Source organism: Armigeres subalbatus, chromosome 1, assembly GCF_024139115.2.
Source record: "Armigeres subalbatus isolate Guangzhou_Male chromosome 1, GZ_Asu_2, whole genome shotgun sequence".
NCBI lineage: Eukaryota > Metazoa > Arthropoda > Insecta > Diptera > Culicidae > Armigeres > Armigeres subalbatus.
Window position 1 is genome coordinate 139093250 of NC_085139.1, and position 24571 is coordinate 139117820.

A 24571-nucleotide genomic window follows, 5' to 3' on the forward strand; every position below is an offset into this window, starting at 1 on the left:
TTTTTTTTCTTTCTCTTGTGCTTTTTACCTGATGTTTTCCTTGGTTCTCGAGATCTCATCCTATATGCCGAGCTCGCTCTTGAAAATAGCTTTTCCTTACCGCCATCTTTGGAGTCATTACCAGTCCGATGATCCTTTTGCGGGGAAATCTCAGAATATGATAAAGCTTCGTCAATTCAATTGTTACAGCATCTGACGAAGATCTAACCTGTTATATAATGCTAAACAACTACACTACTTTAAACAAATCTTTAAGCTGTTGGTTTTTTTCCATACTCCAATCTTTACTTCTGATACTCGAATACATTTGTGAATACAATAAAAAAATACAAACTTTAATCTGAATGGCATTCAACAAAGAATCTGCAGCCTGCACGCGAATTCATGAATGGTTCTGAACGAGAGGTAGCATTCTTGAAGATAGACGGCTTCAAGCAATACAAAAACATACCTAAGTCAGTTTGGTGAGCTTAATCAGTTGTAAAAATGTATAATTGTAATAAAGGGCAACAAATGCCAATTGGTTGAAAACGACTTGGGCCACTTTTTGAACGGCTTTTAAGGTATTTTGGGGATATTATTGAATTACAATATAGATTCTTTTGAAATTCCTTAACTAAAAACTTCAAATCAAGATTTCTCGAGATTCCTCCTAGGGATTTTTTTTAAAATTGGTCCAGAGGTGAAGAATTACCACAGGAATCGAGCCCTGTACTTGGTTTTGATGGACATTTTTATTTTATAATAACGGTCTACCGGGGCACCGTGGCAACTCCAGTCGAATATCCTTCAGGTTTGTTGAGCTGAATTAAATTCGTTACTCTTAATAACTGATGAGTGGCTTAATGCCCATGGCGAAAATCAAATCGCTCATCAGCAAAAATAGAATTGTCATTAATATGAATCATCATTCTGTTAAAAATAATCTTTTCAAACAGTTTGCTTATTGAAGAAAGTAAACTGATTGGGCGATAACTAGAAGCCTCAGCTGGATTTTGGTCCGGCTTCAAAATTGGAACAACTTTGGCATTTTTCCATTTATCTGGAAAGTATGCCAATTGAAAACATTTGTTAAATAATTTAACTAAAAAGGATAAAGAGCTCTCAGGAAGTTTTTTGATAAGTATGTAGAAAATACCATCATCACCCGGGGCTTTAATATTTTTAAATTTTCTAGTAATAGATCTCACTTCATCCAAATCAGTTCCCAACGAAGGTTAAAAACATTCCCTTGATTGAGAGTGGCTTCGAAGCTCCGTGTAATTTGATCCTTTATTGGACTAGTGAGACCTAGACTAAAATTATGGGCACTCTCGAACTGCTGAGCAAGTTTTTGAGCCTTTTCGCCATTTGTTAATAAAATTTTATTCCCCTCTTTAAGCGCTGGAATTGACTTTTGAGGTTTTTTTAACCTTCGGGGACTCGCGCCGTTGTAAAAAGTACAACAGGTTCGAAAAAAGCACGCTTCTCATTCACAATACAGGCGGGACTGCGTGAGCGGTCCAAGATGTAGCGAGTCCCGGAAGGTTAAGAATTTTCGTTAATTTCCAAAAGGGTTTCTAACTGGGATCCAACTTCGAAACATTATTCTCAAAGATGGTATTTCTCAGAATAGCGAAACGTTTTGCCTTTCTCGTATACAAAGTATACGTAAAGGCTATAGGATCACTCCAAAACCGAACTTTTCATAGAAGGCTCGGATACCCATAGTGTTATATACCAATCGACTCAGCTCGACGAATTGAGGTGATGTCTGTACGTGTGTGTGTACAAAAATGTGAGACACACTTTTTGTACTTAGCATTATCCAACAAGTTGCAATCGACGCGGATTGCAGTCTAGTTGTTTTCAATTTAAAATTGGCCCGATCATTGCGTTCCAAAGTTATTAAAAAAACCCAGATTAATCCACCTAGCGGTGATGGTGCCTTTCTCGACCTTCGTAAAATGTGTGTGCTTGAAAAAAGATGAGCTAGTGGCTAGGAGTAAAAAAGACAAATTTCTTTGTCCGTTCTATGAAAATCAGATTATTTATGGCAAAGATATTGTAGATCCAGTTGAAAACCGAAAATCATATTTTGTCCCATTTCCGGATGTCGCAACTGCATCGCGAGTGGTGCCCGACGCACTACTCGCGATGCAGTTGCAACATCCGGAAATGCGAGAAAATGCGATTTCGCGGGACCTCGGTTCGGTTTTCAGCTTGATCTACAATATGCTAATAAGAATTTCGACATTTTTGTTTCCTTTTCCAATCTTTTTGACGTACATAACCCTGTTTTATTTCACCCAGTCATATATTTTAAGGATATCACTTTTGGATGTTAGTTGAACTGAAGCTCCGACTACACAAAAGAAAACGAAAATGTCATTCCCATCACGCGAGCGGAGGGCAATATTTGTTATGATATAAATCTCATGACCGTCTTTCTGCTAAACTCCCGTATGAAGTGGGAGAGACAGAAACATCATCTCAGTTCGTCGAGCTGAATCGATTGGTATATAACTCTCCAGGCCTTCTGTAAAAGTTTGGTTTTGGAGCGAACATACAGCCTTTTCGTATAAAAAAGCAAAAATGGTTTTTCGGCCATAACTTCCGATCCCATAGTCCGATCTAGCCAATTTTCAATAGGAAAAAATGGGACAGGATTCTGCGTCGAATGCAACTTGTTGCGTGTGAATCGATTAAGGTTAGGTGTCCGAAAAATAGGTGACATTTTTTGTGATTTTTATGAAAAAAGGTATTTTGGTCATAACTTCCGATCCCATAGTCCGACCTGTCCAATTTTCAATAGGAAACAATGGGAAAGGATTCTTAGTCGAATGCAATTTGTTGCGAGCAAATCGGTTGAGAATAAGTGCCTGAAAAATGAGTGACATTTCTTACGCAATATTTCCGTATGAATTTGTATTTTGGCCATAACTCTCGATCCCATAGTCCGATCTGGCCAATTTCAAATAGGAAACAATGGGACAGGATTCTGCGTCGAATGCAACTTGTTGCGAGCAAATCGGTTGAGGATAAGTGTCCGAAAAATGAGTGACATTTTTTACGCGAAATTTTTTTGTATGAATTTGTATTTTGGCCATAACTTCTGATCCCATAGTCCGATCTGGCCAATTTCAAATAGGAAACAATGGGACAGGATTCTGCGTCGAATGCAACTTGTTGCGAGCAAATCGATTGAGGATAAGTGTCCGAAAAATGAGTGACATTTTTTACGCGATTTTTTTGTATGAATTTATATTTTGGCCATAACTTCTGATCCCATAGTCCGATCTGGCCAATTTCAAATAGGAAACAATGGGACAGGATTCTGCGTCGAATGCAACTTGTTGCGAGCAAATCGATTGAGGATAAGTGTCCGAAAAATGAGTGACATTTTTTACGCGATTTTTTCGTATGAATTTGTATTTTGGCCATAACTTTTGATCCCATAGTCCGATCTGGCCAATTTCAAATAGGAAACAATGAGACAGGATTCTGCGTCGAATGCAACTTGTTGCGAGCAAATCGGTTGAGGATAAGTGTCCGAAAAATGAGTGACATTTTTTACGCGATTTTTTTGTATGAATTTGTATTTTGGCCATAACTTTCGATCCCATAGTCCGATCTGGCCAATTTCAAATAGGAAACAATGGGACAGGATTCTGCGTCGAAAGCAACTTGTTGTAAGCAAATCGGTTGAGGATAAGTGCCCGAAAAATGAGTGACATTTTGCTGAGTAGTTTTGCGCACACACACACACACACATACACACACATACACACACACACACACACACACACAGACATCAGCTCAATTCGTCGAACTGAGTCGATTGGTATATAACACTATGGGTCTCCGGGCCTTCTATAAAAAGTTTGTTTTTGGAGCGATCATATAGCCTTTACCGTATACTTAGTATACGAGAAAGGCAAAACATTGTTTTTTGCCAAGGGTCCTTCCTTGGGAAAAAAATTTCAAAATTCGAAAAAAAAAATTTTTTTCTAGGATTGCAGCAATGAATTCAAATGACTGCAAATGGATATGCATTGAGTAAAATCTATACCCCTAAAGTGCTATTTTGACCTCTCTTACGCGTTTTTCTTATTTTTTTAGTGTGCGAGAAAGGCACCACCAACGCTAGGTGGATTGATCTGGGTTTTTAATTTCATTTTGCAAATCTCGCCAAATAACTTTCAACGTGAGATCGCGAGTTCTTTGGTATTGCCTTCGCCTCACATTTTTAAGACGGATCAGTAGCTGAAGATCGTCGTCAATAATAATGGAGTTGAATTTAATTTCACATTTAGGAATTGCAATGCCTCTAGCTTCGACAATTAAATTTGTCAAAGATACGAGCGCATTGTCAATATCACTTTTGGTATCAAGAGGAATATCAACATCAAAATTTTATATTTATATAAATCCCAATCAGCTCTATGATAATTAAAAGTAGAGCTGATTGGATTATAAATGATTTCTTGTGAGATTTCAAATGTCACAGGAAGGTGATCAGAGTCAAAGTAAGTCAACATGAGTTACCAATTGGCCACACAGCTGACTTGAACCCGTTAAAACCAAATCAATTGTCGAAGGATTTCGAGTGGATGAAAAACAAGTTGGGATATTGAATAGTATAATATCCCGCAGAACAATCTTCAAATAAAATTTTGCCGTTGGAATTGCTTTGAGCATTATTCCATGAACGGTGTTTGGCATTGAAGGCACCAATTACGAAGAATTTATATTTGTTGCGAGTTAGAATTTGAAGATCAGCTTTCAACAAATTCTTTTGCTGTCCATTGCATTGAAAGTAGGCTGCAATGAAGGAAAATTGTCCAAAATTTGTTTCAACAGAAACCTTGGGTTCAAAAATTTTGGTTTCGAACGAAGAAAATAATTTATACGTCTATTAATGACAATGGCGACCCCACCACAGGCGCTGTCAAGACGATCATTTCTGTAGATAAAATAATTTGGATCTTTTTTAATGGAGAGTTCTGATTTTAAATATGTTTTAGTTATAATAGCAATATGTACATTATGAACTTTTAGGAAGTTGAATAATTCATCTTCCTTACCCTTTAGAGAGCGGGCATTCCAATTTAGAACTTTCACACAATTATTTGGATCCATTAAAACGGAATCCGATAACAATTTTTGTGTGTACTTTATACCAACCTGGACAGCTTCAGGTATGGTATTTGCTTTGAGCATTGCATCAATCATGTGATGCAATTGTTCAGTTAAAAAAACAAAATCGGAAGCAGACATGCTACCTGAATCGGCAACATGGCCGTTATTTTCCGTTGGGGCACGGGTATAAACCTCATTTTGAGAAGAGAAATTTTGTCTACCAGCAGCAGTACATTCGAAAAATTGGAATTTACTAAAGTGCTTGCTACCCGTTGAGGAGCAGCAAAATTTGTTCGTGGATTGTGGTGGGTATGAATTGCTCGACCGGTAACTGGTTTCGAATTTTGAGCGTTTGTAAAATTTCAATCAAAATAACAGTCGGGACATCAAACAGTGGCAAAGCAAGTATGAAAGACACTGCGGGAAACCAGTAAGGAATAAATCGCCGCCTTATTGATGTGAAGGAGTTGCCGGTAAGCCAAGTTGCGTGATGCGATGACGCATGGCCGTTAACGGTGCTGAGTAAGGTCATGTAGGTTGAAAACCCGAAGAAGATGAGAGAGCCAGTACCGTTTACAAGTGAACGTTCTGAAGTTCACCGTGATGCTGGCCTACTCTTGAGAGGGGTCATAAATCCCAAGAAGGCGATGGCCGAAGGGAAAAAAGGCGGCAAGTTAGCAGCTGCGGCCAAGAAGAAAGGTACAAGTAGAGCTGAAAGTGCATCGCCCAGGGAACGCGGCAAACCAAGAGATAGAGCTGCGGTAATTATCATTAAAACTAACGGTAAGAGCTATGGCGAAGTCTTAAAGGCCGTGAGAGGCGAAGAGAAGCTTAGGAAAAGATATCGACTGTATAGGCAGGATGCAGAAGTATGAGATGATTCTCGTGCTTAAGCGGGATGGTGCACTGAATAGTTCTATGAATAAAAAGCTGACCGAAGATAGTATAGGTTATCCAGGGTTGGTTGGGATTTCTTAAACAGATGACTTGGTCGACGCACTGAGGTAATTGAGGTATCAATGTACCGAGGTGCATGATCTGCACTGATGGCGAAGACAACAAACACTGCTCCATTGGTTAGGCCTGCTTGGCCCTTACACGGGTCCGAACATGCATGTAACACAGTTGAACTTAACCCACTGAATAGAACTACAATAGAAATTATTGAAACAGTACGCAGAAATTAATGGTAATCACGGTAAACTCTATTGTGGCTCACAATAGAATAACATTAAAGAATATTGTTTTGCACCATAAAGCGTATTGTAAATGGCAGTTTTACAATAGAAAATAGGGGTTGTTATTATAGACACTATAGGTTCCATATACAATCTGAGGCGAAGGCGAGTGTAGCCAAACGAGCATGACGTCACTATTGCAACCCAAGCAACGCAGCGTGGACGACAAATTCGCGTGGTACGCTGTGAAAAAGTGGAAAAACACACTTAATCGAAACTACCCAATCGTGCCTGCGCTCGTCTATGGAACCTATAGTGTCTATAGTTGATATGTATCTTTACAATAAAAAAATCAATTTTTTATCGAACAAATGTTGAATTTAATGTAATTCTATTGCCAATACGGCAAAATTATTTATTGTACGTTTATTGGAAGTATGATATAAAAACATTAGAATTTAATGCTCATCAATATAATGTATTGTATTTTTATGATATTTTAATGATATTTTATTGTAACTCTGTTGTATTTTTTATCCTAGCCAGTACTAAAAGCAGCGAACCTCGTGTAAATTTTTATGTGGAGAGTGCATGCCATGGCAAGCGTCGAGTGAATACATCGCACGGCTAAGGAGGGCCCCTTCATATTAATACTTCGCACGAAAAACTATTGAGTAATTGGACCAATGTAAAAGAATGGTAAAGTTCGTGATTGATTCAATGGTAATCATTTTGAGGAAATAGCATTTAAGGCTCAAGAATAAATTATTCTACACAACAACAAACATTAACTGTTCCTTCCAGTTTATTCATGAATACGATACGATATAGAAATATAAGTGAATTTAAAAGCTTCATTTTTATTAGTGAGTATATGCCATGTTCGAATGTTTACATCTCAGCTCAACTTAGGCTTCACAGAATCAATTGATGAATGTATGAAACAACTGATTAGCACATACTCAGATGTATAACATACCATAGTACTTCAAAATCATGTACGTGCCACAACGGCAATACAATATGATGTTCTACGACGGCAAATGTCTCAAAAATTCTTTTCCCAGCTGTCAATTAATTCAAAAGCCTCTCGATCAAATACACACTTAACTCTGAATCGGGCCACATCAAACATTTCGGCGTTCACCATATACAATCAGGCAGGCAATTCACGCCACAAGCGGTGCTCGAACAACCAGGGGAGCTCTCAACACATTCTATAGAAGTTAATTAAAAAAAGGTTTCTATCGAGTAGTATTCATCATAGCTTTATTTAATCGAAAGTCAATCATTCGTCGTTTCATAATCAATTTCAAGAACAGCCCACGACGGTCAAGGTTGAAAATGTTGACCGTCATGCACATATCATGCCTTTGGGATCAAAAAATGTTTCGATGACTGCGCACATTTCAAAACGCTAGATCACCTAGAAGGGTCCAAAGTGCATTAAGAGGTATGTAAACTACCTGTCATGTCTAGCTTTGTTTGCTCTTGCCTTGATGCTTGACAGCTGCTAATTGCATTTAGTTTTTCAAACAATCATTAACGCAAGCATAATTTAAACGCATTGAATAAAATCTATAAAAATAAAATGAGTTAAGGTTTTGTTTGTCGGGATTTAGCTCGCAAAACATTTAAACGATGTTTTGTTCATTTTTGATCCTTCAGGAAACACAGAAATGATAATAAAAAACCCAGATTAATCCACCTAGCAGTGATGATGCCTTTCTCGTGCATTAAAAAATATATTGAAAGAATCACATTAGAAAGGTCAAAAAAGCTCTTTAGGAGAATAGATCACATTTTTCGATCATTTTGCATGTTTTTGCATTAGTTAAAATGTATTGCCACCATTTCCGGAAAAAAAAATTTCGGCTTTGAATTTTTTTTGCCAAGGGGGGACCCTTGGGAAAAAACAATGATTTTTCAATAATTCCGAAATGCAATGTCCGATCGAGCCAATTTTCAATAGCAAACAATGGGACCGCATTCCCCGTCGAATGAAACTTGTTGCGAGTAAATCGGATAATGCTAAGTTCCAAAAAGTGTGTCTACAAAATTTGTACACATACACACATACACACACACACACATACATACATACACACATACAGACATCACCTCAATTCGTCGAGCTGAGTCGATCGGTATATGAAAATCGGCCCTCCGGGCCTCCTATCAAAATTTTGTTTTTGAAGCAATACTATAGCCTTTACGTACACTTAGTGTACGAGAAAGGCAAAAATATTAAGAGCTTTTTAGTGAAATGTCTTCACTTGTCATAAGACGAGTTAGTACTATCCCATCTAGTTCCGACTAAGTCGAGTCAGGTACGAGATACTGAAGACGGCCTTACTGTTGAGGTCGACATTCGTATCTGTAAAGTTGCAGTCAACTGGTGGAATAAAATGAGATAATGCATACTCGTCTTATGACAAATAGAAATGATATTTTTTATTATAGCAAACCTCTAGAAAGTTTTTTTTTAAATTTTGTTTATTTAGGACTTATTTGTCGTGAAGCGATACGGAGCCGAAACCATGTGTTTTAATACAGATTCTTCTCAGCCTCATTAGAACGTGAAAACAACATTTTGGAAAGTGATTAATAAAACCGTATCGGTCATATCAATCAACTGCAACCAACTCAAGTTTGGCATTTGAAAGATAATACCTCAAGCCGGATACAATTAGGTCTATTTAAATATCAAAGTTTGCACCCAATACGATTTCAAATAAATCATATCGAGTCAGTTCAACAGTTATTATATTCGCACTCCGTCGACCCACAGCATCTACCAAGTTACGAGGACCGTTGCCGACTGATTGGTCTGGATGCCCTTGCAACGCGGAGAGATGGTGCAAGAGTTCTTCCAAAGCAGAGTAGATTGCCCGAGCATTCTTCAACAAGTAGACAGTTATGTAACACCTCGAATATTTTGGAATAATATGATGCTGCGACCACAATATCATCGTACTAATAATGGAGTAAATAATCTTTTACGTAAGTCGCATTTACTCGGGGGCTGGCATAGGTACCCCCAGGCGTACATGTACCCCAGGTTGAGAACCGCTGCTGTAGACAACATGGAGAAAGTTGAGTTTAAATTTACAAATTATCCAGAACAGTAATTTGATTGATTATGACAACGCAAAAATGATGAAGCAAAAATGATCTTTCCCGTCAAAATCATTCGATCAATCGATTTTTTATTTTAGGTTAAATTTCCCAAATAATCTATTTTTTATGTATGCTGTTTTTTAAGTTTGGCCTAACATTCGTCAGGTTTCGATTTTTATTTTTTTTTAAATAGATGGTGGCTTAATAAAATATGAGTTTTGACGGGAAATATCAGTTTATCAATAACACCTTGAGACTATAGTCTTTAGAATGAGGTCATGCCTAAGAAGTACACATACTTACCATTTTATCGCTGCATGTTATAAAACATCTATAAATTTCCCTCAGTTTTAAATGCACTTGCGGTCGCTTCTTAGTTCCACACAAACACAAAACAAAAACAACTCAGAAACAGTCCATCATGCAGCCGGCGCAATCCACGATCAAGCGATCTCATAGAATCACGATTAGAATTCACAATCATCCAGCATACCACCTATCGGCAGCGCCATTAATTTCCACCTTACCACATCGTTAACAAGCCAATACACTTAATTCCATACCTCGCAAAAAAGGCCAACTTTATCACAGCACTTTATCTTCCACTTTTCGTCGGATATCCGCGACCGTCGTTGTTCACAAGTAACCGCAATTTGAAACCCACCGGCTATTACAATCAATCAACAGCTAGCACCCGGTACTGTACTGAAAATCGCTTATTGGCGTGCGGTAAACCAGGAAAAAAAACTTATTGCCGCAACGGTCTGAAGTGGATAGGTGGATAGATACAATCTTTGAAATTCACCATCAAAAAGAAAACAGGCACAATATAAATGCTTGGTTTTGGAATACTCACAAAGATTTACATTCAATTCGAATATTTTTCTTGAAAGAACGAATGTCTGGCTGACGTGCTGATGTTGTTGTGTCAAAGATTAACCTGCAAAAAAAAAAGAAAATAGGAACATATTACAATTCAGTATCTAGTTTCACTCACCGCTAGCAAAATTGACAAAATGGTGTACTAATGCATCTAACATTAATTTAACCATGCGGAACCAATTTGAAGGAGATCATCATTTGCTCCCTATACGATCATACAAACCGCTAACCTAATAGCAATTTTCAATTACCATATCTCCTCCACCGAGCAAAAATGGAAACGCATTTGCATACACGACACCACCTTCTTGCAAGTTCACACAAACCTCCGTGCGGGAAAAAGTGCAGCGGAGGTCAAAACTCAGCTGGCGATCTTGACAATTGATGACCATTGAAAGCAAATTTTTCTTATCCCGAGCTATCTCTAGGATCCAATCGAGGAGCACTTGGTCGCGGCTCTAGCCCTGGTCTATCGAGAACCACTCAATCCATATAATAAATTTACAATTTATTGTAGCTATTTCCACCTTTGCTTTGGTTCGCATCGGATAGATTGGACGGCAGCACAGGCAAAACAAGCCCATCGGAGCCGTTCGGCTATCAAAGCATACCTTTGGACGTGAAGCTGTTATTGCACTGACCTTTTACAATACTATTTTGCTGTTAGGGTGCGCAAAAATAGTCGTAACAACTTGCAGTAGCATGACACGTGTGAGTGTGCGGAATAAGATGTGCTCAAATTGGTGACGATCAGCCATGAGACTTTGACATTTAGTATGTATGACTCAACCAACACTAGTTGAGCAATACAACACATCTATCCAACGTGATAGTGAGCGAATTTCTACACCATATTATGTCGAAAATATGGGAAGAACAGGAAAGGTTCGACGGCCTCATTTCCCCCCTCTTAAGAAAGGGCACAGGCTGAAGTACGCCAATTCTTCTTCTTCTTATTGGCACTACATCCCCACACTGGGACAGAGCCGCCTCGCAGCTTAGTGTTCAATAAGCACTTCCACAGTTATTAACTGCAAGGTTTCTAAGCCAAGTTACCATTTTTACATTCGTATATCATGAGGCTAACACGATGATACTTTTATGCCCAGGGAAGTCGAGATAATTTCCAATCCAAAAAATGCCTAGACCTGCACCGGGAATCGAACCAAGCCACCCTCATCATGGTCTTGCTTTGTAACCGCGCGACTTACCGCACGGCTAAGGAGGGCCCCTACGCCAATTAACCCTCCTTAATTTGGCGTGCAAAATTTCATCCCGTAATCTGTTCAACAGATTGAGACATCTTGAGGAATCTTCATCGGTGAATTGCCTGTGTTCGTATCCGCATAACCCGTAAACGGCTGGATGGATTTTCTTCATTTCTTCAGCAGAAACGTTCACCATAATTTCCTACGGGTTTATATGACTCGTGTTTATATAAATCGTAAAAAATCAAAATTAAGATTTACATGGAAATTTCGCATGGACAGTACAGTACTAGACCTAAACATTTCGCCGGTGGACATGAAAATCATACAGAAATGTTCAGGATCTGATAATAAATTTTTGCTTGGGCGATTCCCATACAGAAATTCTAGGACATTTGTTATTCATTCCTCAGACCTCCTGGAAAATTAAATCCTTAAGACTCCTAGATAAAGGATTCTTGGAGGATGTATTCTTCCAAATTCCTGAAGGAGGAACTCCTCTTAATTTCTAGGGGAAGGATTTCCCAAAATTCGTGCAAGAGAAGCTGCCCTGAACTTTTGGAGTTTATGAAGGAGAAATTCTCCAAAAATCTTAAAGTAATAATATTCCATGATCTTTGTATAACGAGATCCTAGAATTGAAGAAAAAGAAATTTTCCAAAATTTAACTGTGTGGCCTCTAATGGCCGGAGCGAAATGTTATGACAGCAGCTCTCCGGTGTGTGAGTGTGTGTATGCACGCCACGGAGGTCTGACCAGAAGAAGCCGAGTCATGGCTTGCTGCGCACTGAGGTGTTAATGTATAATCACACGCTGATGGTAACTTACTCAAACCCCACATTTCCCTTCTTCTCTCATTAAAAAAGGCAAAAAAATCCTTAAGCTTAGAACGCAATGATTTTTTTTAAAGTTATTTACGCGAGACGAAGATGAACATGTTGCTTTTAGGAAACCGATAATTTCCTTTGAAAACCGAACTCCAAAATAAACTTTTCTGATCATCGTGGTTTTCAATCGCAGAACAACGAAATGCAAGTCAATAGATTGTATCGTTTAAATGTTAAACTAAATTGGTATTAGTGTTATTGCACAGACAAACAGACGTAACACTGATAAAATTTCCATCGTCCATGCCTTTTTCCCACAAATCTATCACAGCCATTAGATTTGGATCTATGTAGTGAATGGGGAACAACCAATTTTGAGATTTTGTCAAATACAATGAAATCCAAACAGTTCATATCCAATCCAAATTCCAAACTAAATCCAATCCAAATTCAATCCTAATTTATTTTACATTCAATCCAAATCCATTCCACATTCAATCCAAATCCGTTCCACACCCATTCCAAATTCAATCCAATCAAAATCTAATCCAAAACCAATCCAAATCCTACACAGATAAAATATGTTGTGATTTTAAATGTATTTTCGTGCACATATTTGGAGCATGCAAATAAACGTAACATTCAGTCGATTTCACTGTTCTTTAAAATCGAAATAAATTTAAGCTGCGCTTGCTTGTAAAATTCAATCAAATTTAATTGAATATCGAATGTTAATTTGTTTGATATGGTTGGGTGCAATTTTACACGTCGTTGAACTTTCAAAATTATGTGCTGTGTATCTAAATTCGTTCCAAATGCAAATCCAATCAAATGCAATCTTAATCCAAATGTAATTCAAATCTAACCCAAATCAAATTCAAATTCAATCCAAATCCAGTCCAAATCCAATCCAAATCCAACCAAAATCTATTCCAAATCCGTTTCAAATTCATTCCAAATTCAATTCAAATCTATTCCACTCAAGTCCAAATCCAACCATAATCTAATCCAAATCATATATCTAAATCCGTTCGAATTCCAAATCATTTCCAATCAATTCAAAGTAATATAATGATGGGATATGAAGCAATTCATAATGTTTTGTTCAATCTAACGCGAACTCATTTTTATCCAAATTATAAAAGCCAATGTGGGAGGGTCGCCAGCAATATGCGATTCTGCTAGATGGGTCGCATGTAAGCATATGCGGTATTTCGAAAAATTTCGTTTTAGGGCATTCGAAACGAAATTTCGCGGAATTCCGCGGAATTTGAGTATGGCGAAATCTGTTTTTCTGATTTCGTTTCGTATCATTGAATTTCAAAAATTTCGACTGAAAAATCGTTCTTTTAACGAAATTAAACGGAATTTCGCGGAATTTCGAAATTCATTTTTAATAATTCCAATTTCCAGAATAAAGCCATTCAAATTCTACTCAATATTTTATACATATAAATTCTTTCACTAAATCTCACTACGTAATACAATTCTGTATCTTCAACAGAAACGCACTTAGCTTTCAATTTGTTAATTTAAATAATATTGTTCAGTGAAGTAAAATAATTTGTAGATCTCCTCGTTTTTGTATGCTATATTTTTATTTAAATTAACTGATTTGTGTATGAAATATATAATGTATTATGAGGCGCTTGTTCGATTTGTGCTCTTCTAGTTGTGGAAACTTTTCGATAAGCGAAATAATCCTCACTGGACTACTGAGTATTGTCCGTTTTCCGTTGTCTTTTGAAAGTAGTCAGTTTAAACAATAATTGTTTGAAAGCAATGAAATGGAGATGGTGACGTTTCAGAAGTTTTAATTGATTTAGTAGATAGTTAGAAATTTGCAAATATAAGAATGTTCCAGATTTGAGACATTTATTTATTTATTTAAGGTCTACATCAACATACAACTTATGTCCTAATGATGGTAATAAAAAATATATAAGTATACATATCGTCAAAAACTTTTAAAAATGGATACAAACACTAAAACAGCTATCTATTGCGATGTGAAAAGTTCTTTGAATCTTCGACGCAGCGTCTGACGAGGCAGGTTGAAGTCGAATATTGTAGAAACCCTGTTGAATATACGCTGTAATTCTTCAATACTACCGTTCATACCTGGGAGGGAGATCCAGATACTACACACGAAATAACAATAAAATTAAACGTCATGACGCAAGAAAATTATCGATGAGCAAAATATACCAAAGCAAGCGTCACACAGACTGACCAATTTTTGTTTTGCGTGTCATCGATGTTTTCGTTGATTTCATTGAAGCCGGTACGTGACTTTCTCGAGTTTCAGATAACGTTCCGAGTGCGGGAATTTGAAATATGAAGTGTCTCGTGAAACTCTCTCTCTCTCTCGGAGTATTGAATTAAGAAGTGTCCGGAATATAATCGTTTTTCGCTTCCCTATGGATGGAATCACAAAATGCGGTGGATTAAATTTAGTATAAATAAAACACAAATCTCTTGTCAGCATCTATCTCGTCCAACTCAACAACCAAAACTCATTCAAAGTCATTTATATAAAATTTAATAATTTTGTAGATATTTCTTCATACAATTTTATTTATTTATCATCAGACTAAGGCCGGAGTGGCCTGTGCTGCACATAAAAGACTTCTCCATTCAGCTCGGTTCATGGCTGCACTTCGCCAACCACGCAGTCTGCGGAGGGTCCGCAAGTCGTCCTCCACCTGATCGATCCACCTTGCCCGCTGTGCACCTCGCCTTCTTGTTCCCGTCGGATCGTTGTCGAGAACCATTTTCACCGGATTACTGTCCGACATTCTGGCTACGTGCCCGGCCCACCGCAGTCGTCCGATTTTCGCGGTGTGAACGATGGATGGTTCTCCCAAAAGCTGATGCAACTCGTGGTTCATTCGCCTCCTCCACGTACCGTCCGCCATCTGCAACCCACCATAGATGGTACGCAACACTTTCCTTTCGAAAACTCTCAGTGCGCGTTGGTCCTCCACGAGCATCGTCCAGGTCTCGTGTCCGTAGAGAACTACCGGTCTTATAAGCGTTTTGTAGATAGTCAGTTTGGTACGGCGGCGAACTCTATTCGATCGAAGCGTCTTGCGGAGTCCAAAGTACGTACGATTTCCAGCCACTATGCGTCTCCGAATTTCTCTGCTGGTATCGTTATCGGCGGTCACCAGTGAGCCCAAGTACACGAATTCTTCAACCACCTCGATTTCGTCACCACCGATAGAAACTCGTGGTGGGTGGCTCACATTGACCTCTCTTGAGCCTCTTCCTATCATGTACTTCGTCTTAGACGTGTTGATGACTAGTCCAATCCGTTTAGCTTCGCGTTTCAGTCTGATGTAGGCTTCCTCCATCCTCTCAAAGTTACGTGCCATGATATCAATGTCGTCGGCGAAACCAAATAACTGGACGGACTTCGTGAAAATCGTACCACTCGTGTCAATCCCTGCCCTTCGTATTACTCCCTCCAAAGCGATGTTGAATAGCAGACACGAAAGACCATCACCTTGCCGTAACCCTCTACGGGTTTCGAAGGGACTCGAGAATGCCCCTGAAACTCGAACTACGCACATCACCCGATCCATCGTCGCCTTGATCAACCGTATCAGTTTATCCGGAAATCCGTTTTCGTGCATTAGCTGCCATAGCTGGTCCCGATCGATTGTATCATATGCGGCTTTGAAGTCGATAAATAGATGATGTGTGGGCACGTTGTATTCGCGGCATTTCTGCAATACCTGACGTATGGCGAACACCTGGTCTGTGGTAGAGCGTTCACCCATAAATCCCGCCTGGTACTGCCCCACGAACTCTCTTGCAATTGGTGTTAGTCGACGCATAAAATTTGGGAGAGTACCTTGTAGGCGGCGTTCAGCAATGTGATTGCGCGGTAGTTGCTACAATCCAGCTTATCGCCCTTTTTGTAGATGGGACACACGACACCTTCCATCCACTCCTGCGGCAGAACCTCATCCTCCCAAACCTTGGTAATCACCCAATGCAGCGCTCTAGCCAGTGCTTCACCACCGTGTTTAAACAGCTCTCCTGGTAGTTGGTCAACTCCAGGGGCTTTGTTGTTTTTCAGCCGGCCGATCTCCTCCTGGATTTCCTGGAGATTCGGAGCCGGAAGTCGCATGTCCTGCGCGCGTGCTCCTAGGTTCATTACCATACCGTCACCATTGTCTGCCATATCGCCATTCAGGTGCTCTTCGTAGTGCTGCTGCCACCTTTGGATCACCTCACGCTCGTTCGTAAGAAGGTTCCCGTTTATGTCCTTACACATATCGGGCTGTGGCACGTGGCCCTTACGTGAACGGTTCAACTTCTCATAGAACTTTCGTACGTTATTAGCGCGGTACAGTTCCTCCGTCTCTTCACGGTCTCGATCTTCCTGCTGGCGCTTTTTCCTCCGGAAAATCGAGTTTTGTCTGTTCCGCGCCCGTTTGTATCGTGCCTCGTTCGCCCTCGTGCGGTGTTGCAGCAATCTCGCCCATGCTGCATTCTTCTCCTCAACTAACTGCTCACATTCGCCGTCATACCAGTCGATTCTCTGATCCGGAGCCACCGTGCCTAGTGCAGCGGTTGCGGTGCTTCCAATGGCGGATCGAATATCTCTCCAGCCATCTTCAAGAGATGCTGCGCCTAGCTGCTTCTTCACACAAATTTATTCCTAATAATGATATAAATTTTAATGAATCGATATCTGAATTCTCGTGAAGTATGATATCAATGCAATGATATAGTTTGAAAAGGCATTTTAAAGATGAACACCGGAACATCTTTACCAGTTTGCAATAATGACATGATCATTCATTAAACGTTATTTGATTTCTGATAAAGTACGATATCAACGCAATGATATATTTTGGCAAATAATTTCATAAATGATCACCACGACATCTTTATCCCTTTTTGTTCGCCGATTAACGGTATTTTGGGATTCTCCGAAAGTTTATATTCTTGTGATAAAAATGTATTGAATGAAACGACATTAGCCTTTGGATTATGAAGGGATAGCCTTGTCGTCATAAAGAACCATTCAACAAGGACATTGCCGGTAATTGATGTTTTGGGGTAAAAAAAAAATCTGACAGATAACGGTGAAAAATCATATCGTTTTAACCGTTTCAACGGTATCGATATTTTGGAAAAGATACTTTGCAATTTTTGAGTACATAATTTAAAATTCTTTATGAAACGGCATCGATCGCTATTTGAAAGGATTGATTATTCATGTTGGCAAATGTGTTTTTGTTTTCTTTTGCATTTCGAAGTAGCATGACGGGTGGGAAAAGACGGAAGTTGCAAAGCGAAATCTCTCTTCCATATATGCCAGAATCGGATGACGAACACTAAAGCCCCAAACGCAATACAACGGAACGGCGACGGAAACGGAAAATTTGACAGTTAGCCCATATATTTTCTGTCAAATTTGCCGTTTCCGTCGCCGTTCCGTTGGATTGCGTTTGGGGCTTTACTGATTTTTTCAAATCGTCAAAACCCGACTATTCATGATTAATATTACAAAAAAAATTTTATGGCTTCGGATTGGATTGAATTTGAAGAACGTGAAACGAGCGATGCAGATAATGAATTGATAAGCGATGAGCAAAGGGAATCATTGCAAGAAGATGTATCCTAGACGTCTCATTTTCTCTTTACAATGGACACCATTTTCAAACAAGTTTCACAGTCCAATTGTATTACGCATTTTTTTTGTTCAACAACCGTCGATTCAAATATAGATTGATAATGTTCAATATAATTTTCTGCTTTTTAAAGTTTTCAAGCAAATTATCAGTATCGATACTCCCCATTTATTAAACATTTTCAGCTAGGTCTGCGGTGACGTTTCATGACAACTAAAGTTAGGTCTGCACTGACATTCATATTTTTTGAATCTGAATCTCCCTCCCAGGTTCATACTATAGTTAGTCGGACGAAATGGCATTCTTAGCATAGCGTTATTTCGAAATGTTCTCGGCTGTACATTAATATTAATCTGTTCCAAAATGTCACTACAATCTATTCGACCTTGCAAAACGTCTGCAACAAGTACAGCTCGAGCGGTGCTACGGCGTTCTCTTAGCGGCTTCAGATCGATAAGCCGACACCGGCTTTCATAACTTGGCAGGCGTAATGGATCTCTCCACGGTAGTCTACGCAGTGCAAATCGTAGGAAGCGTCGTTGCACGGACTCAATTCGTTCGGCACCGTTCGTATAATTGGGATTCCAAACGGCGGAGCAATACTCCAGTATCGACCGTACCAGTGAGCAATACAAAGACTTTAGACAGTAAATGTCAGAAAATTATTTAGCCATCCGAAAGATAAAGCCCAGGGTTTTGGAAGCCTTACCTTCAACGTATGAAATATGCATTTTGCACGTCAGCTGGGAATTCACAATTACGCCCAAGTCTTTGACATGACTCAGACGTTTTATGCTGGTATTCAAAAGCGTGTAGTCGAATCTAACGGGATTTTTAATCCGAGAAAAAGTGATCATTGAGCATTTTGCCGGATTGACTATCATACGGTTGACATTACACCAATTGGCAAAGGATTCTAACTGACGTTGAAGGAAATAGCAATCGTCGATGGATTGAATTTGCAAGAACATTTTCAGGTCATCAGCATACGATAGGCGGGGAACTTCGAGTACAAAATTCACATCATTGAAATATAGTAGGAAGACTAACGGACCCAAATGACTTGCTTGGGGTATTTCCGATGTAGCCACGAAGGAATCAGATCTGCAGTCGCCGATAGCAACCGTTAGTTGGCGGCCGGATAGATATGATCGGAACCATTCCAATAGAGTGCCATTTACTCCTAACTTGTCTAATTTGGCGCTATCGGTTTAACTTGCAGTGGTTTAACTTATCGAAAGCAGCTGACAGATCTCTGTAGATGACATCTGTTTGAGCTCTTTTCGTCATGCTGTTCGTGAAAGATGTAAGGCACAATAAATTAGTACTAGTGGAGCGACCGGCTATGAATCCATGCTGAGTTTCAGGCAGATACTGCTTGCTGTAAGAAAGCAGAGGATCCATCACAACGAGTTTGTACAGTTTTGATACTGCACTCAGCGAAGTTATTCCTCGATAATTGTCCACGTCACGTTTGTTCCTTTTCTTGTGCACAGGAAACATTTGTGCAATCTTCCAACATGAAGGAAAGATGCCACTGGATAAGGAAAGCCGAAACAGGAGGAGCAACGGATACTGCAAACTGGAAATGTGTCTTTTCAGGAAATTGGACGGAATACCATCGGGACCAGGTTTGATCGATGACTTTAGTTTTGATGACTTTAGTTTGTTCATCGGTAAAAACGTCGGCAAACTTTAGCGAAAACAGTCTGCAGATCTCCTGCAGTGATGATACAGTCTCGCCCTGAAATGTCATAGAGGAAGGGAGGCCAGATTCCCCGCGTTGCTTGTTGACATGATTCCAAAACAGTTTAGGATGCGTTTTGAGATTGGTTTGGATCTTACTTTGATATCGGGAATAGCATATACAACTGGGTCAGTCGTTTATAAGCGTTGTTGAGTCTGACGTAGTGATCCTTTAAGGAAAACGTGCAGCATTTGGCATTCAAATGGAAATCCTGTCTTATCATTTCATATTGAAAGTTGGCTGGATCGGACTATGGACTCAAAAGTTATGGCAAAAATATTAAAAAAAAAAAAAGAGACAGAATCACCGTCTTCGACCAGAGGTCGCACAGACTGAACACTTAACATCTATCATGAGACAACGGACAGGACATTTACACAACACCCAGTGGACCAGTGGAGAGCTTTTCGCTTTACGAAAAGTATTCTCTTTACCGGGGCGGGAATCGAACCCACACTCCGCAGCACATGCGTCTAGACGATTGACGTCGCTAACCGCACGGCCACGAAGCCCACAAATATTATTTTTCCATAATACACCAGAAAGTCACTGATACCGCAGGTGGATTATTCATGGTTTTTTTTTCTAAATATTTTTGAATACACCACTGCAAGTAAAATAAAACTTAGGTTTTTTAATTGCAGATTTAATTTTTTTTATGGTGATTCGATTATCCGGAGGATTTGATTATCCGGAGTGAAAATAAAATCTATACTCCGGATAATCGTGTCCGACCTGTATTTGGAAGATTCTGCGTCAAATTAATTAGGTTACACTGGCGATCACCTCCTCAGAGCTACCGACTGAATAGTAACAAGGCAGTCTCAATTAAATTGTTATATCATGTCCTAGCTTTCATTTTATTGCTAAAATCAGCAAATAACCGTATTTTTTACGGAAATATGTTCTATATTTTGCTGAGTTTTACAGATTCATCATGGAATTCGGAACGTTTTCGGGGCACCAGGAAATGCGAGGCAAGTAAACTGTTCCACATAATCCGGGACGTTTAGCCACTGTAAGCTAATGCCTATATGCAGATAGCGTGACAGTGTTGCAAGAGTCAGCAAATCCCACGCACATAAGAATTAGTAAAAAAAAGTCATGAAACAAAAAATGGTTTTCATCTAGCAGTTACGATTTTCGTTTATCTTCCAAGGCTGGAGTTAGAGTTAAAAACTCACAACGTAAAAAAATTACTTTAAATTTAAAAACTAATATTTCCAACATACCTTAGTAGAAAATTTGAAAAAGTCTAATTTTGTATTGCAATCAACTGCTTAGATCTGTTGAAAAGATTATTTTGGAAAGTTATACAGATTCAATAAATATTCATGAATTTGGTCGAAAATTTACCTGGAGACTTTATTTAAGATGTTAATTGAAATGGAGGGGTGGCACTAATCAATATGAAATCTGTTGGAAATATTGAGCGATATTAGGCGATGAATATTCTCACGTTGTTTATGGTGAGGGGCATACTTTTGAAAATGGTGAATAGATCCAAAGTGATCTGGTACTTACCTATGTCCTTTTGTAAAATTAAGGCAGATTTTCCCTATGGCATTTGGGTAACAATTATGTAGAATGAAATCAGTAGTGATTCAGTTTCATTTCAAATGTTCGACCACTATTCTAGTTTAAATCAGGAGCAAAATAGAATAAACTCGCTCGTTTCCCCAGCAGTGTTCCATTCATGTTTTTAAAAATTTTAATTTAATGAGATAATTATGTTGCGGCCCAGAAAGGCTCCATAATTGCAAAGTGGATTGATCCGTGGATAAAATGACGCATTCATACACCAAAACAATTGAAAAATATTTGAATCTCGTGATTCATTCGTGGTTCAAATCTGCAGAAAATAGAACTAAGCGTTATACCAGTTTTATTTTTTTGACAGTTGACTCATATAAAAAATGAATCTAGAACAGCTGCTGGGAAAATTAATGTTTCAGATTCATATTTCAACTGACAGCCCCGAACGATTTGAATCACTGCTGATTTTACTCTAAGGCCGTTACATTTAATAAAAATTATGTTCTACTGATGCCGGAAAGGTCAAGGGGGAGGGGGTAATAAAAGATAAATATTAAAATGAAAAAATCAAAAACCTCCTCGGATTGTTTGAAGAATGTTTTGAAAATCCTAATAATTTTCCGAATTTTTAATGTTGTCGCATCAAAATTTTATTTTAGAGCAAAAAATCTACGACCTTGACTCTAAAAATATAGAACAAAATTATTTTCCCCGCGGATTTTTTTTTATTCGTTTTTTTTGCACTATTTATATAATGCTAAAAAACTATTTAATAAAAATTTCGCGGAAAAAAATTAAATTTCGTTTCGTTTCGTGAAATTTCGAATTAAATCGACCCGGATTTCGTTTCGTTTCGAAATTTCGGAAGAAAATACGAATTTCGTTTCGTTTCGTTCCGATCCAACAGTTGCATTTCTAATTTCGTTTCGTTTCGTTTCGTCAGGAAAATTTGTGTTATCGCATACCCTTAGTCGCATGTACAATTACATTATGTGTACGGAAGTACACACGAACGCAACTCATAAGTTAACGTCGAACGCAGCCAATACGTTTGACATTTATATTTAGGTTGCGTTTTACACAGTAATGATCGCGCAGACATGTTCGAAATGTTGGATGCTTTTGAATCAACGGTTGCGGTTATTTACACACGTATGTACCAGTCCAAATATCTGCTATCTGTGGCATAAGTAAATACCTAAATTTTAGACTTATATTAACGAGCACTATTAGTCAATAACTCCAAACTTATGACTTTGTGAATGCTGGCAACGTTTATGAGCTTCGTGAATGTTAGATGTCTCATCCAAAGAGTAATTCCGCTACAACTATTAAGTCAATAAATTCCAAAATAAACTTCAAGATAACTTTGTAGCCTTCCAAACAACTTTGTAGCACACCATACATCTCCATATCTCTCAGATTTCGTTAGAACTAGCTTAACTGGTAGTCTCATGTACACTAAAGTCGGCAAGTTATACATTTCAAACTAAATTTATTTTAAGTAAAATCATTGCTTCCATGACCCATCTTAGAATTTTCTAGATTGTCAACCCTTTACTCGGCAGTCTGCCAGATGCGCCTTGTAGTATTTCAAACCACAATCCATTTTCCAGCGGTCTTCCAGACGCGCTTTGTGATTTTCCAAACCACAATCCATTTTCCAGCGGTCTTCCAGACACGCTTTGTGATTTTACAAACCACAATCCATTTTTCAGTGGTCTTCCAGACACGTTTTGTGATTTTCCAAACCACAATCCATTTCCCAGCGGTCTTCCAGATGCGCTTTGTGTTTTTCCAAACCACAATCCATTTTCCAGCGGTCTTCCAGACGCGTTTTTTGATTTCCCAAACCACAATCCATTTTCCAGACACGCTTTGTGATTTTCTAAACCACTATTAATTTTCAAGCGGTCTTCCAGACACGCTTTGTGATTTTCCAAACCACAATCCATTTTCCAGTGGTCTTCCGACACGCTTTGTGAATTTCTAAACCACAATCCATTTTCCAGCGGTCTTCCAGACAAGCTTTGTGATTTTCTTAACCACAACTAATTTTCAAGCGGTCTTCCAGACGCGCTTTGTGATTTTCCAAGCCACAATCCATTTCCCAGCGGTATTCCAGACGCGATTTGTGGCAATCCATTTTCCAGCGGATTTTCTTGTGATTTGTGATTTTCTAAACCACAATCCATTTTCAAGCGGTCTTTCAGACGCGCTTTGTGATTTTCCAAATCACAATCCATTTTCCAGACGCGCTTTGTGATTTTCCAAACCACAATTCATTTTCCAGCGGTCTTCCAGACGCGCTTTGTGATTTTTCAAACCACAATCCATTTTCCAGCGGTTTTGAAACACCCTATTTATGATTATTCAAACTACAATCCATTTTGCGGTCACCACAATCCATTTTCCAGCGGTCTTCTAGACACCCTTTGTGATTTTCCAAACAACAATCCATTTTCCAGCGGTCTTCCAGACACGCTTTGTGATTTTCCAAACCACAATTAATTTTCAAGCGGTCTTACAGTCGCGTTTTGAGATTTTCCAAACTACAATTCATTTTCCAGCGGTCTTCCAGACGCGCTTTGTGGTTTTCCAAACCACAATCCATTTTCCAGCGGTCTTCCAGACACGCTTTGCGATTTTCCAAACCACAATCCATTTTCCAGCGGTCTTGCATACACGCTTTGTGATTTTCTAAACCACAATCCATTTTCCAGCGGTATTCCAGACGCGCTTTGTGATGTATCAAACCACAATCCATTTTCCAGCGGTCTTCCAGACACGCTTTGTGATTTTCCAAACCACAATCCATTTTCCAGCAGTCCGCCAGACACGCTTTGTGGTTTTCCAAACCGCTATCCATTTACCAGCGGTCTTCCAGACACGCTTTGTGATTTTCCAAACCACAATTCATTTTCCAGCGGTCTTCCAGACGCGCTTTGTGATTTTTCAAACCACAATCCATTTTCCAGCGGTTTTGAAACACCCTATTTATGATTATTCAAACCACAATCCATTTTGCGGTCACCACAATCCATTTTCCAGCGGTCTTCCAGACACGCTTTGTGATTTTCCAAACAACAATCCATTTTCCAGCGATATTCCAGACACGCTTTGTGATTTTCTAAACCACAATTAATTTTCAAGCGGTCTTACAGACGCGTTTTGTGATTTTCCAAACCACAATCCATTTTCCAGCGGTCTTCCAGGCGCGCTTTGTGATTTTCTAAACCACAATTAATTTTCAAGCGGTCTTTCAGACGCGCTTTGTGATTTTCCAAATCACAATCCATTT

At 38.9% G+C, this 24571-nt stretch overlaps 1 protein-coding gene across 3 annotated transcripts in view; it reads right to left on the reverse strand.

Annotated features, from left to right (window-relative positions):
- Positions 1-24571, reverse strand: part of LOC134205174 (cadherin-99C) — a 584755-nt gene that overhangs the window by 492801 nt on the left and 67383 nt on the right. For 2 of the 3 annotated variants that reach the window (XM_062680179.1, XM_062680180.1), the window contains exon 2: positions 9723-10359. The gene's annotated coding sequence lies outside the window, so the exon portion shown is untranslated. The remainder of the gene's footprint in view (positions 1-9722; positions 10360-24571) is intronic. The other variant, XM_062680181.1, reaches the window with a different exon arrangement.